The sequence below is a fragment of the Microplitis demolitor genome, chromosome 7, assembly GCF_026212275.2.
Source record: "Microplitis demolitor isolate Queensland-Clemson2020A chromosome 7, iyMicDemo2.1a, whole genome shotgun sequence".
Lineage (NCBI taxonomy): Eukaryota > Metazoa > Arthropoda > Insecta > Hymenoptera > Braconidae > Microplitis > Microplitis demolitor.
The window spans coordinates 1,011,839-1,028,513 of record NC_068551.1 but is presented as its reverse complement, the minus strand read 5'-3'; the positions used below and the strand labels follow the sequence as shown (position 1 = coordinate 1,028,513).

Here is a 16,675-nt window from a genome sequence, read left to right as displayed (position 1 = left end):
GTGCCGGCGTCGCGTTCTACACGCTCATCTTACCTTCTCTCATTGATATTTATCAGTGTGTCCGAGTAAAAAATAGTAAAACGACCACTTGACCCAGCATTCAACCCAGCCTAATTCGCAGTAAAAAAAAAATTCAAAAATTAATTCAAAAAAATTTAAATCAAATTAAGATCCCGCGGAAGGTCAGCGGTTCCAAGAGAGGGTGAAGGATTACTTGTGCTAACTTGTACCCAGTGACCATCTGGTTCACTGCAGATTCAAGTGGTAGATTCTTACCGCAGACTGACTATTTCAAACGTCATTCAGAAGTTTAACTCAATCAGATTTGTCCCAAGTATTTGGACATTCGTTATCTCGCCATAATCTTCTCTAAAGATTTAATTCAGCTTCCGTTAATTTCGAGCCTCGATAACTTTTTTTTTTTACCAATAAAATTAAGTGAAGAAAAAATAGTGACAGTTATCAGTATTAAATAAATAACAAAATATGTCAGAAGTCGATCTTGTAAAATTATAAATTCTGACATGTTATTGACCCACGAACAACAGCCTAATAATGATAATAATAATAAATATGAGTAAAGAATAAGGGTATAATATAATATATTTATAAGTTGTTTAGTAAAGCAGTAACCAGACGGACATAAGAACCCAACACGTAGTGATTTATCGTCGTGGGTTAAGGTCTTAGACCGTTCGATTATGTTTATAAGATGTTTTAGTGCAAAGCTGTCTGATGGCTGTTTTATGGGCCAACTTAGAACTCATTATTACTTTTTTATGTTTAAATAAATTATCAACGCTGGTCATTGACTTTTTGAATAAATAAATTATTTATTTATTTAATTTTATTATTAAAGTGATATTTAACATAAATATAAATAATTATATTTGTCAAGTATCGAGTGATTGTGATGACATAAACTCGTCTCGAAGTTTAATTGGGTTGTATTATAAGTAATTAGCAGTTACTGTGTATTAAGAGGTGACACTCTTGACGTCTAGACTGTTAATTAATCACTCAGCGTAATATCTTAGGTGAGTGTCTTAATTAATGCTTTCAACTTTATAAATTTTATATATACATAATTTTAATAGAAGGTCACTAATTAGTGACATATAAATATATATATATATATTTGAATATATAAGGGAAGGGCGGGCAAATAATGGATTGCGCATGTGAATATTTTTGACTTTTATTTGAAATAAACAAAATTTTCAAATGCTATAGAAAAAAATTTTTTCCTTGGCGGACAAAATGGGCCACTGCCTAAAAAAGTCAAAAAAAATTTGGGAGACCCAAAGATGTACAAAAATTTTTTTTTAATTTTTGGAGTGGTCCGTTTTGCCCAGCCTTCCCCTACACTCTGATGAATTTTATTTATTTAAAATTATTTTGAAATTCATTAAATAACTGGCATTAGTTGATTATGTAAAATCGAGTGACAGTTATCATTCATCAAAATCATGTTGCGATAATGATTTATGCCATAATTATCGATTTGTGTGCATGTGTGTTTGTGTGAGTAGAAGTCGAGAGTGGGCTGGTTTTATAGGAAAGGGACAGAGACGATGCCGAGGACGGGTCGGGCCCGGGGACGAGGAGAGGAAGAGGAAGAGAAAGAGAAAGAGAAAGAGGCTTAGGTTGAGGTAGAGGATGTGAGTGTGGATGAATTAACATGGGTACATTGGGCAATAGGCATTCTATAAATTACTGCGGTCCGGAGACAGATATTCAGCGTCGGGATGTCTAACCACCCGATGACACGACGAAACAATTCACATTCACGTGGTTGATAGTTTATCATTATTATAATTATGCTGATGGGTGTTTCAGAGTAATTGATTTATTAATCGCCCGTTATTTAATCATACGTCATTTTTGTCATTATTTATAACTCCGAATTTATTACTATTCAATTATGCCTGGGTGTTTTCTGGATAATATTTTTTTTATTCCTAATTGATGGTTTGTTTGTTTATTTTTACTTTTTTTTCATTGATACTAAAAAATGTTTATTACTTGTCGGTATTATTTAAATTTTTTAATAGAGAGATAAAATTAAATTATCTTTTTTTTTTTGTGAATATTATTAATCAAATTTAGGATTTTAATTGAATATTATTTTTTCTTCTATCGGTATTCTGTATAGAAAAAATGTTTTTATCAAAAATGTTTTTCTACTAAAAATCATTTATTTTAAATATCAAACAGTCAATTAATTGTTCACAACAAATCTCTCTAAAAGTTTTGACAAAAGGTTTAACTGTACACCGAACAAATGAACGAAAATCCTTTTTTGAACTAATGACAAAGTTTGCTTTCATTTATAGGGATTTTACTAAGCTCGCGTTTGATTTATGCTTTTGTTCCGCCCACTGTCTAAAAAATAATTTAAAAAAAAAAAGTAAAAAAATTTACATACTGACACATTTGATCAGAGCCCATCAATTCCATCGATTTGTAACCAAATTCACGTATGACGTAGATTTTAAAAAAAAATAATTTATTTTCCTTCATTTAATTACACAAAAATTACTATTTAATTTTTACCGCCAATTTCAAATTTTAAATTAAATTTAATTTTCAAAAATTCCCGCCACGGAAAGCCCAAAAGAAATCTTAATTTAATTTCCAAGTAACCCAGTTTTTTCTAGATATCGCTCATAAATTCATAAAAAAATTGACTAATTTTTTTTTATCAAATTTTCGCAGTCCGTCGAGGCACTCCCACCCCTCCCCCATTTGTTGATCTAGTTTCTAGTTTTAAAATTATCAGTAACACGATAAAGGTTAACGATCGCTATTAACTAGAAGAGAACTTGATACTGAAATCCATTTGATCCAGTACGCAAAAGTAAAAGATACTCTCAGATAATTAAATGTATACACGACTAATTAATTATTACTTATAGTCATTACTTCGATAATACTTGGCTATTAATTATAAATTGTTTCATAACGCACTTGTGCATTTATCATATATATATATATATATATGTATTATTTATATTAATTATAATATTATTATTAATAATGCTTGACATGTGTTCAATTAATTACTCATTAGTCATTACTCATAACTTATTTTACATATGAGTAATTAATAGCTTAATGCATTATTAATATATATATTTATTTTTAAAATTATAATGTCATGATAGAAATATTGAATGATTGCAATTACATATTACGTAACTAGTATTTATTGATTTAATTTTCACATGGGAAAAATAATAAAGGAGATCGCGAGTATAAATTCTGTTGCGGTGAAAAATTAAGTCGATCGTTTATCTGAAGGTAATTTATAAGAATTATATGAAATTGTTTACTGAGTTGTTAGTTCGTTGTATGGATCGGGGCAGCATTGAGGCAAAAGCACTAACAATTTTTGAAATTTTGTATACACGAGTGGTTTGTTTCTGTACTTTGTATGTATTTAGAGTCACGCGATCTTCGAGAGTCATGTAAAGTAAAATTAGTGTTTAAGTACTCGAGAGTTGGGATGATAGGCGATCGAGTGAATCTATTACATGTTAACTGCATTCCACTTTGTACTTTTTATGCTACGTTTAATTTTATACTTCTGCTCTAGAATGTTGAATTTTAAAAATAATTTAACGAATGCGAAAATTTATTGTTGATTTTAAAAATAGGAAAGAGGAAAATAAGGCCAGTGAGGTAAAATCGACGGCTTTTATTTTTTTTTAATATCTGATAGAGAAAAACAGGTGAGGGGAAAATTGGGCCACCTAAAATTATTAGAATTTTTTTGGCAATGTCAAATTTGGTATGTTACGGCGAAAATATTGGTCGTACAAAAAAATTTTTCAAACAAAAATTGTAGGAAATTCAATTTTATAGAAAAAATGTCTCTTATGATTTTTTTATATGACCAATATTTTCACCGTAATTTCAAAATTAAGATTTTCATAATTATCAAAAATTTGAATCATTCATTATAATTCTCAATTTTGAAATTACGATGAAAATATTGGTCGTATAAAAAAATCATAAGAGACATTTTCTTTATAAAATTAAATTTCCTACAACTTTTGTTTGAAAACTTTTTTTATAAGACCAATATTTCCGCCCTAAAATCAAAAATTTGAACCATTCATTTCAAAAAATCTTGTCCCTATTATGACCTAAATTGCTTATAATTAATTAATATATTAAAAAAAAATTATGTTTAAAAATATTTTTCTATAAAATTTAAAAGAAAGCCTATTAATTTTTTTCGGTCGATTTCTAAAGAAGTAGAGTTTATTTTTACTATAAAATATAAAAGAGTCTTTATGTAGAATAAAATCTATTAAATTGTCTGTAAAAATATTGAGCAAAGGAATTGAATAGATTCAATTTAAAAAAAAAAAAAAAAGAAATGATAATAAATTAACAAGAAATTAATTAAAAGACAAACACGTTTATAATGTCTGAATTTCAAAATATTAATTGGACGTTTTAAATTTAATTAAGATGTTATTTTGAATGAATAAATATTTCAAATGAATAAAAAAATATCGAATGAAGAGATTTTAATAAAACGTCAGAGATCAAAGTAAAATAATAATAATAACGCAATCCCGCCTGAACAAAGATAAGAGAGAAAATGATTCATACAAAAGGTTTCAATTTCATCAAGGTATATAATGGCTGCGTAAGCTTGGGCTTGGGTAACCCTCCGGCCCTCTGTGTAATAATGGTCTAAGTTTAGTGTCGACGTCGATCCAGAGAGCGCCGACTCTCTCGGTCTCACTCGGTCATTTGCTGGTGTTTAGTTTGAATAAAAGCCAGATGATTACAGAATAGCAAACCAACAACTACTGGTTTTAAGTGGAATTCCGTGTACGAACATTAGCAGCAGGACCCTCATTTCCGCGTTTCTATGTATTGTCACCTACCATAAACGCTGATGACGTTTGCTTACTAAATATTTACATACGATATTATCTATCAGATATTCTATTGTATATTCGATATTATCTCTATAATATATTCCTGTTTATTTCTCTTTTAACATCAAATTTAATTAATTTATTTTTTATTCTCCTCAAATAGACATTTCATTTTATCAACTCGAATTAACATTTTTTTCTACTCTTTTATTAAAATTTATTTTTATTTTTATACTGCCTACTAATTTACGGATGACTACTTAATTCACGCTGACAGATATTCGGTAGAAAATAATCGCTTGTAAAATTTTTACGACTTGTATTTTTTTTTTAATTAATTAGTCAATAAATAATTATTTAACGAGGAAACTTTTACATGCCCAACTTGCCCCTAAAAATTACAAAAATTATTTAAAATTTTTTTCTTCATTAAAAAAAAAAATAGTGGGGGAACGTAAGTGGAAAAAAAAGTTCTGCTTAAAAGAATATTCAAAAACTAACGGGACTTTGAAATAAATAAATAGTAAAGCTGACAAATGGCAATCAATGACAATCGATCAATAGCAAATAACTTTACAGTAAAAACAATCAAGATAGAAATAACAACCACAAATATCATTCGACTTTAATTTTGTCACCTAAATTCAGTGTATGTTGGTTCAAGTATTAATCAGTTTGAATTGCGGTTTAATATCCGGTTTGTGGCGGTGGTACAGAGATAGAGGATAACAAATCCAAAGAGAATATCCAGCTAGTGGTAGTATTGATGCTTTGAAACCTGGCGGTCCACATTGTTTTGTTATACTCAGCTGCTGGCGGACGAGTTTCTCGATAAACAACCCGGGGATGTCAACTCACGCTATTAAATTTCCATCCGATAAGATTCACACACAATTCCGAATCATTCACACATACTCACATACTGGTCAACACACATATATGGGTATGTGTACTCAAGTACACATGACAGACACGCTCAGTTGGCCCACAAGTACAACTCATGTCATTAATCACCACGATCCAATTGTCATGGCAATTAATCGTTAACCATTTCGCAAGAATTCGCTAATGTATGACCAACAATTTCCGATTGTAGTTACAATTGTCTATTCCAAAACTGTGTCATGCAAAAATAATTACAATAGAAATTATTTGAAAAAATGTTCGCGCCAAAATTAGAAAATTAGATAAATTATTAACCTGGCTTTTAATTAAAATAAAGACGAAACTATTGAATTTACAGATAAAGTTGTAAAGACCTTTTTTGCAGAGAATTTAATTTCCTACAAAAGTGTTAAGAAGTATATTTGCGGTATTATTAATAGTTTAGTCAGAATTTAAGTTTAAAGTCTCATGAATTTTAATAACGTTGAGTTTATAACTTTTTCATAAACTTGGCTTTAAAATCGATATTGTGAGTTATCTATTGAAGATACGATAAAAATGTATAGGAATAAATTTATAGAGAATTAAATTTGCAACAAAAAATAACCTTGTAAATTTTTTTGTAGACTCAATAGTTTCCAAGTTATTTTAATTTAAAGTTTAATTAAAATTAAATTCTGATCATCGAGGCCGTTTCTACTGATTTTTTATTACGTAATGCGCGCGTGATATTAAAATATTTACGGTAAATGCTGAACATAAAGAGATTATGACATAGGGTGTAAAAGCGCGTAGTGACGTACGAGCACTGAGCTCTGAGAGTTGAACACATTAAATACCAAGTATGTACGTAAGTGTATGAATAAGTTCCTTTTATGACACACTTTCACCCTCTCGAGTTTACGTCTAACGAGCCGAGGATCTTCTCAGACATTAAACCCTTTTAGATCTTACTTGTGTTATATATTATTTATTTCTTCACTATATCTACTCTACTTTCCTCCAAGCATCCGACCACTTACTCCCATTATTCAAATTTTATAATTATTTTTCTCATTAACCTCGAAACCAAACCTTCAAAAAACAATATCTCGAAAAATATCGATCCTAGAAGATTTTTCAAAGATACAAAAGTTGTAGGAAATCAAATTTCCTTTCCAAAAACCTCCTATGATGTCCATTTATAATCATAATCATAATACTCGAGCCCTTAACTCTTAACTCTAAAAAGATCAGCGATCTCTCCCGTAAATATTTTCATGCCCACCATTAAAATTCAGCGCCCAGTAGCATTAACGTCAAAAAACAAATAAGAACATTTAGGTTCAACATTCAGTACTTTTTACGTGCAATAACAAAAGCCATAAAAAGTTAAGTAGAAATAAAAGGCTGCAAAGTGTTTAAAGTATCTGTAGGGTACCGGTTGGTTGGGTTAATTGGGTTTAGCCATTAAAAGAGGAGCTGACGAATAAGTTTAAGTAAAATAAGTCCAAGTATTACAAACACAAGTAGCACAACAGAAACCCAAGTGAACATAAGAGTAAGAGGAAAAAGGTGAGCAGTAGGTCGCGCAAACGATGACATTAAGGCGCACGTTGTTATCTCGGTTTTATTGGGGGCAATTTCGACGCTTGGTTCGTGGTAAGAGCGACACGCTCTTACTAATTAACAAGTTATACGACAACCAGCACCAGCACCACCCATCTAAAGGGGATAAATACAAGAGTTTCAAGTAGTACCACTACCAGTACCAGCAGAACTTCGAGTACTAGTGCCAGTAGGGGTGGGAGGGTTTAAACTAAGGGCTGGGAGAATGGAGATTCTGTGTATATTGTGTTAGCTGGTGAGGGATTTACGTGGCTTGTTAATGCCAATGCAACTCTACTTTGTGCGTACATAAAATGCGCCTGAGCTTTAACCATCAGTACACTGGTGCCACTCGACTGGTACTTTCAGGCGGCAGCTAACTAAACATTGTTTCTATTAAAACCGAGGCCGCATGCCTGTCAGCAACTCTAAGGCGCCTTTTTACCCCACCTTCGCTCTGATCAGAACCTACACGAGAAGTACTTTGTCAAACTTTACTCCTCTTTAACTTATACCCTTTACTCAACTTTGACGCACACAAACTTTGTTCCGTGTTTGATACCTCAGTAATTCCATATCATTTGTTTTTAATTATATCCTTGTTTAGAGATTAATTTTAATTGTAATTTTGATTTTTTTTTCGTTTAATTAAACTGCTGGATTGGTAATGTTTTATTAAAGTTTAGAGCGTTTTGATATTTATTTAATTGACAGTTGAACCGGAAAATCGAATCCGCAGATCCGTCGCGTGAAAAGGGGTGGGGGTAAGAACATGCTTTTATGAACTTTAACACTGAATCTTTTTCATCTCACTTATATTTTATGACACGAATAAATTGACATTAAAAAAAAATGTGGGTAAAATGGGGAATTTAAAAAAAAAAAAAATTATTTTTAAAATAATTTAATTATTGATTTTTGTTTGTGAAAAATAATTCTACCGTAAATTATTCATTTACCTAAATCTATTTAAAAAAAAAAATGACATTAATTATCCCACTACCCTTAGCTGTAACCCACTTCTCTTAAAAAAAACAAACAAAAAAAAAAAACACGCTCTAGATTATAATTTACCCCGTAATGTCCAACATAACTCATTTACTCACGTACTCATGTCGTGAAAAAAGTTTTCGTACTTTTTATCCTTCTCTGTTTATATATAATATATATATATATATTTTTTTTTATTATATTTTTTCTATAAAAATCCATGCAGTGAAAATTAGGCTACGCCGTAGTATTTCAGAGGGCAATTCTCGAATCTGGCCTCTTGCCAAGCCTCTTTCGAGCACGTCAAGTCACCGGTTAAAGACTCCGGGGTTAAATAAAAAAATTTTTATTTACGCTTTTAAAATTTTTTTTTGTAACAAAAAATCCGCAATTTTTCTAGTGAAATTTAAATTCAAAACATTTTTCGCTGATAAAAAAATGACAATTTATTTTTTTTCAATCTGAAAATTTTTTCATGAGGGAATAAATATGATAAATACATATACGTACAAATATATGTTGACATTTGATGTGTAGCCTCATCATGTCATGTCAGTAGACGCAATAAGCGATGAATAAATATATAAATATATATATATATATATATATATATATATATCATTCCTGTAGTATTCGTATCAAAGACAAGCTGAGCTGAGGTGAATAAGACTGAGGAGGAATGAGAAAAAAAATATTTTAGGTTTACAAAGAGTATAAATATTGTCCTAAGGGACAAAAAGGGTCACCCACGTCCTTCCGCCGGAGAATTAAATGGAAATAGATAAATATTCTTTTTTTTATTTTGTTGTTTATTTATTTTTTATTTTTTGTATTATTTTTAAGGTCGTTTTCTGCGTCCATTATTCTGTTTGACATCTGCTAAGTAGCGGTAGTCCACATTTCTTTCATTTCAAAGACTCTATTCATTACTCACGTTTTAATAAATCTCTTTGGCTTTGCATTTTTTCAATTCTATTCTATTATATCTTTTTACTTATTTTATTTCCGAGAGTTTTTTTAACGAGTGCACTTGATGCTGATGTGAGGCTGATTTAGAGTACCAAATTAATTGCATCGGTTTTTTTATTTAACTATTTTTTAAGAGACGATAAGTGATCAATGTGCTGGTTTATTTAATAAACGAGAAAAATACCCCGGCTGCTACTGTAATTTTATATTTCTTTGATGTCAGTGTGCTTTAGTTTTTTTGCTTTTCAACAGTTCAGGGAAAATTTCATTTCAATTTATAAACAACCGAGTTTTTATATCAAAATATAAATAAATTTCTATTACATTTTTTATGACATCATATTTCAAAGAAAAATTTTACATTTTTTAGTCAAAAAAAAATATAATAAATATAATTATGGAGTTAAAAATTTTTTTTCCAAGATTTCGTGTCTAAAATTTAAATAATCAAAATTGGATAAAAAAAAAAAATTACAATAATTTTTTTTCGAGGTTTCGACAGTTGAATTTTAAAAATGAAATTGGCGATATTTCTAGTAAAACACGAAATGAGAAATAAAATATGAAGTATAAAAAATCGAGTTGGAAAATAAATTCCACCAATTGCTGAAAAATACCGACAATCAAAAAATAATACTTCAATTTTTTTACTCCGATTGCGGTAAAAAAAAAAAAGTGTATTTTTTCAAAGACAGAGTAAATTTAATTAGACCGTAATAAACATAAATATTTAATTAGATATCATAAAACATATATAAAACAAAAAAAATAACTCCATGCTGTAGAATTTAGTGTACGTTTGATTTTAACGTTTTTTTTTTGGTTCGCTCTCCCGGGGGCAAAATTAAATTCCGAACTGTCGGTTCGTTATCCATGAACGTGTCTCGCTTCCGTTCACTAGGTACATCCCTCTTTCAACCTTACTCGTTTCCTTTAACCCGCATTCCCGTTCTGTTTCTCTCTTTGTCCTCTCGTTTCCACGCTTATGCTACTACTACTTTCCTCCACTTCTTTTCTTCCTGTCTTTTCTTTTTATTTTAACTTTTTTATTATTATCTTCCTTCGAACTCTATTCGCGCGTGTCAAATGTACTCGTACACATTTAAACGAGTCTTTTGCAATTGGAACAAATAAAGAGAGCACTATACTGATTGTTCTTATTTTTTTGGTCTCCAATATCTATTCCAATTCTCTGCATTTTTAACAAATATATCTAACATGCATATTTATGAAAAATTAGAAAAAAATCTCATCATTATTGAAAGAAAATGACAGAAAAAATTAACCATGAGGTAAAATGGACCACGGTTGCAAAGAAAAAATTTTTTGCTGGAAAATTTTAATTTGCATCGAAGGATTAAAAAAAAAAAGTTCGTCTCGTTTGCTTGGATCTTCAGTATATTCATTAGATAAATTAAGCAGATAACTCGTTAATTACAAAATATAATTGTGTAATCAATTCAGAAAACCAGTGATCGAATATCGATATCGAAAAAAAAAAGTTACAATGAAATGTAGGTCTTGATTATCTTATCTCATCAATAATTCTCCGATTATCCGGATATTGATAATTAATTATTCAAGGTCTAGTTAAATATAGTCGGAAAATATTTTCAATCCCTGTTAAAAGGGATGAATATTTTTATTACATTATTTTTGCTCGTTTATATAAAGCAAATTTTTTTAGTTAATTAAAACGTCTAGACTGTCGTCAGGATATTTTGATCTGTATCTCCATAGCTTGTACTCCTCTGACAAATGCAGAGAAAATTAATAAAAAAGTCGTAGCCAGAAAAAGTTATTGAAAGTCTACAAACCGTAACTACGGGGTGGCTAAATTTCATGTGAAAGCTCAAAATATCTCTACGTTGCTTTTAGTGGTTTTGACGTAGAAAGGCTTTTTTTTTCACCATTACAATTCTTAACGGAACTCGACTGTTTTGCTTCGTCAGCCAATAAGTCTGGAACTAATTGACGTTAAAAATAAAATGAAAAAAGTTATTTCAGCTAAAACCTTCAGCTTTCACTTAAAAATTCCAAAATAGATCTAAAAGAACTTTTTTAATTTATTTTTTCATCAAGATTCAAATTTTTTTTTATGAAAAATCAACCATTTAATTTTTTAAATTAGGGCGAATTTTTTTTCAGAATTTTGAGTGACCCGAAGTACCCCACATAGTCCATGTAAGCTCTATGTACAATTTTTTTAAATTTCAACCCCTCCTTCTTCTTTAACATATTTTTGATTTTGTTTTTTCATCAAATAAATTACAAAATAATAAAAACAAAAAATTTGCACATGTAAAAAATTTATAAAACTATCGGTGCAATTTTTTCAAATTTTTTTTTTTTACAATTTATTGTTTGAAAAAAAATTCATAAATTAATAGACGTCAGCTAACTTCAGTATGATTAATTTTTTTGTGATTCAAAACAATTTTGATTTAAAAAAATGAGTGTTGCCATTTTTCGATAGAGTAAACAGGTTGTAAATAGAGACAAAAGCATAAAAATTAAAATAAATCAAAAGTATAACAAGCAAAATTGTGTAAAGTAAACACGACGCATCGAAAATGTATTCTAATCGTTCTGACAGTATCGAGATTGGCATCGCGTGCAAAAGCTCGATAACGCGCTTCAACCTACACCGGAAATTGCGCCACGACTACACACACCCAGCTATAAAGTCTTTCGATCTGGCCCCATACGCCGTACCGGCTGAGACCCTACAGACTAAACTCCCTACTGACAACTCAACCTTTCAAAAAAAATAAAACTAAAAACTCGCGTGTTAATAGACAGCCTTAATTTTAAAACTTTTCCATTTTCAACTCTGCATAAATTTACATTTGTAAAAAAATCTATTTGTCATATTTTAAATACGGAATTTAAAAATCCATCATATTTAAGCTTTTATTTACTGCTGAATAATTTCATCAGCTGTATGAAAAAAGTTATAATTTATTTTTTATTTTTATGACATTCGTTTCTTTTTCTATTATACTCTCCGTAGATATTTTTTTTTTTTTTTTTAAATAAAATTTAATATAAACTCCAACACTCATTTTAATAATGTCAGCGTCTGGATTTGCATAAAAATATTCATTCATTCATTCACTCACTCACTCGCTAAGTCTTTAAATCCTTATTTACTCTCTTATTTTTTATATAAATAACATATTCCAATATTTATTTATTTCATCTATTTTTCTAAACAATTCTTTTTTTAAAATAAATTAAGGGCATTATTTATACAAGAATGTTATGTGAATTAATGGAGGTAAGGTGACATCCTTGACCTGGAAAGTGTCGATTGAACGTTTGTAGTTTCGACACAGTGCGGCATAAAGTTGCGGGTGGTTTTGTGGTTATACACTACTCCGAGCTGCCTTTCAATTCTCAGACAATTTATCACGATAGAAATGTGTAGATATTATTGATTGTGCAATCAAATGGCTCGAGTTACTTTCATTGATAAACTTTTCAATAATTATCAGGATCATTTTAAGCAAAATAGATTTTTTAATGTTCAAGTCATGAGATTTAGCAAACAATTACAAATTTTGTTCATTTAGCTTGAAATGCCTTGAGAGATGTTCAGGTACGCTGATATTAAGGTTAATTTGCAATAATGAAGGCTTAGTCTTCAAATTGCTCTTAAGTCTTCTCTCTTGATTGGCAAAATTATTCAAGTACAATGGGTTTACTATGATAAGAAACAATAGACATGTAATTATGCAGTCAAGGGCCGCGGAAATTATCATTTTTAAATTATTAAGTAGGTTTTAATTACTAACGCAGCTTTAAATTCTATTAAATTTGAAATTTGCGGTTATAATTAGAAATTTTTTTCAAATGAAACAGAGTCGGCTAGGTTGCAATATTTTTTGTCGTTAATTAGGAAGCTTGTAGATGAGATTTAAAAAAAAATACAGTACAAAAATTGTCAAAAAATATTAAAAACTGATAATATAAATGTATAATGACCAAAAATAAATATTTTGATCTATATAGTGACGGTTGTTGATAAAACTCTCGCTTCAGTGGGTTGTAATATTTTTTTTTAATTACTTGGGAGTATGTAGAGCAGAATTAAAACAAATTACAATGAAAAAGTCTTTAATCAATTTTTTGATGACCTAAAATAGATGAAATGATAAAAAATGTATAATGATCAAAATTTGAATTTATATTTTTGTAGTCGAGAGATTAAATTTTTGTGGTGAATTTTTTTATAGGAACCTTGGATTGTTTATAAGAATGCAATTAAGTAATGCATCTGTCATTTATCATAAATTATTTACTAACAAACAAACAAACAAACAATAATGGATAAATATATTAATCTAGGGTAGTGTACAGACGAGTAATTTGTTTGTAAGATGTTTTGATTTAAAGATTCTGCATACGTAATTGCCCGAGTTAAGTTTATTTGTTAAATTTAAAATGTATTTTCATGAATATTTATTATCTATTTCAATTGTAAATACGCGAGCGCCTGTTTTTATATGACTATTAACTATTTTACTACGCTGTTGCTTAAATAAACTTTCAATGATATTTTAGAGTACCAAAATATGTTTTCATAATATGTTTTTTGCTGTCATAAAAAAATTAATATTATCATTTTAAATTTGACCTGATTTCGAGTTATAAAAACAAACTCATTAATTGGCGGGTTTTAGTTCAAGGAATGAAAAATAAAAATCTAAAGATAAAAAATATAAAAACCAACCGCTAGGATTTATTCTCATAAATCTAGAGGCTATCATCCAATTCGTCGTTACAATTCGTCACAGTCGGTGAGTTTGTGATAAAAAAAACGGTGGTTTTAAAAAAAGAAAAGTTAAATGGCAAGAACGTTAATGATGAACTCACGTTACTGCTGATATATATACATATATATCTGGAGAGTTTATACTAAAGAAGTTAACGGTTGAGCAAGGGAGGGTGAAAACCGAGAATGAGAGACGCAAAGAGTTTCTGGGTTTTACTACGACACTACCAGAGCAAATCTTAACCGCCGCTTACTGACTATTACTTCACTTGTGACCTAAGAAAGACTGATAGAGAGAGTGAGAGACCGAGAGGATAACTTTTGGATGAGAACTTTGGCTTTAATCAACCCAGTGAGGTATATATAGATATACAGATATATATTCACGAAATGAACGGAATCAGGTGAGAAGTGGGCGAGAAGTACCTTCACTTCAGTGCTCAGTACTCAGAACTCAGTACTCAGTATTAAAGATGAAATGGGAGAAAGACAAGAGCACAAGTGAATAGAATTCTCAGGATGAGATATATACTGATGGAAGATGCTGTGGAACCGGGAGTGTAAGTGCATTTGACTTGAACATGCAAATCTTATGTGTGAGTTTATCCATATTAATACTCTCAATTAAGCCCGTTATCTCTACTGCTACTTCATAGTTTACGTCATAAAATGACGTCTTACATTTTTTTATTACAATTTAAATAATTAATTCTTTAATCACATTAGCAATTGGTTACGGTAATTATTGATAATTCAGTAGATAATTAACGTCAGTATTCTAAAGAATTTTTACGTCATCTGAAGGATCGAGGTTCGAATCCTGTTCAGTGACATTTTTTTAATTGAAGAAAAAAATTTACTTAATAAATGAAAATATAAATTTTTTGAAATATATACAAATTTATTTAGTATTAAAATATAAAAGTTATTAGGATGAAAAAAAAAAAATAACTCAGGAGTAAATATATGAATTTAAAAAGTATATATTTTAATAATCAGTGCATAAAACTCTAAACCAACGTAAACTCTGTAAAATATTTCCACATGTGCTGACTATTTATCAACCTGGAAGAGTAGGTAACTTTTAGCATACTACGAAACCTCTGTTGATTAAAAAATATTTGTTTTGTCGACATACAATTAAATACATAAAATGTTTAGACTTTTAAATGTCGAGATGAATTTTCCTGCGGACACACTTCAGTACACAATACACGAGGGCTTTCAGTGATTCGTAAGTGAGAATTACCTGAGAGTCCGCCTGTCCACCCACACACACACTAGATAGAATAGGACGGTCAGCTAATGAAAGTCGTCGGGTAGTTTTAAACTATGGCCACACACAAACGTGGGCGTCAACACATCCTCGGAAATTTATCCCGTCCCGGGCTCCTTCTGAATCAGCAAACTCGTTCTCTGGTTAATCCGACTTACCAGTTTATTCGGTTTGTTTTCTGTTCAAGAACAAATTTTACACCCACAAGATTTAAGGCTTAAGTTTATAATAAACTTACTCAATTTACATTCCTATTATTTTAATTAATTAATTAATTAATTAATTTTATCACCCGCCCACGACCATTCGCTGCCCGATTTCAAAATACAGTAACTAACAAAAGTAAATTTTTTAAGTATGTAGTAAAACATGTCCATAAGACCCTACTGGAACTAAAATTATAAAAAAATTTATATTTTTAAATTTTGCCGCCAAATTTTAAAAAATTGTGCAGCCGAATTTCGAAGAAAAAAAATAAAAGTGTCCGAATTACTGGTCAGAAATTTGTCGGACTACAACTGACACAGATGCATTGTTATCGATCTCAGTAGCCAGAGGACAGTTCAGCTATGGTGAGAAGCTGTCCCCTTGGGAAAATACCAAACGTTTCGGTACTTACTGACCAATGTGGTATCTCCTCTTTCACCTCCACAATGCTGATACTGGTACCACTATTATTGTACTCTGATGTCTGTAGAGAGCCTGCAGTCACATTGCACCCCAGAGATTTTAACGCTATCTATATATTACTGCTGAGTAAGTAGCTTAATGCAATTAGTACTTACATTTTTTGGATTAATTATTTTTATTACATTTTTTATTATTATCATTACAAAATTCCATCTTGTTACTTACTTATTTACGCAGATTTTAATACGAGAAAATTTGTTTAATATTTAATTAGAGGAAGGGAAAATTAAGCGCCGGCATTATGAGGCAGCTGAGGAATTTTTTTTTCAAATCCAAAATTTTAATTTACTTTTGTAATTAATAAAAAAAAAAATATTTTATTGATTTGAAATAAAATTTAAAGAAATGAAATTCGGTTTAATTAAAAATTTAATAAATTGCCGGCGGAGTAATTTTAAATGAAAAGTAGCATTTGGTATTTTTAATAATAAGTTTATAAAGAGTAGTAAGAAAGAAAAATAACAAAATGCTTGGGTACGAATTAGGGTGTAGGTTTAAATAAAAATTTAATAAACTTTTAAATGTCGGAGGATTTTATATCCCTGCGATTTATACAAAACTTTTGTGCTTTCTGTTTCAATAAAGATTTTTCCCTTGAGT

General features: G+C 29.8%; 1 protein-coding gene across 4 annotated transcripts in view; it reads left to right on the top strand.

Moving 5' to 3' along the window:
• LOC103575484 (serotriflin) overlaps positions 1-16,675 on the top strand; it is a 62,981-nt gene that overhangs the window by 25,219 nt on the left and 21,087 nt on the right. For 2 of the 4 annotated variants that reach the window (XM_014442531.1, XM_008555288.1), the window contains exon 1: positions 10-1,037. The exons of the other annotated variants lie outside the window; for them this stretch is intronic. The gene's annotated coding sequence lies outside the window, so the exon portion shown is untranslated. Of the gene's footprint in view, positions 1-9; positions 1,038-16,675 lie in introns of those variants that run through there. 4 annotated transcript variants of the gene reach the window in all.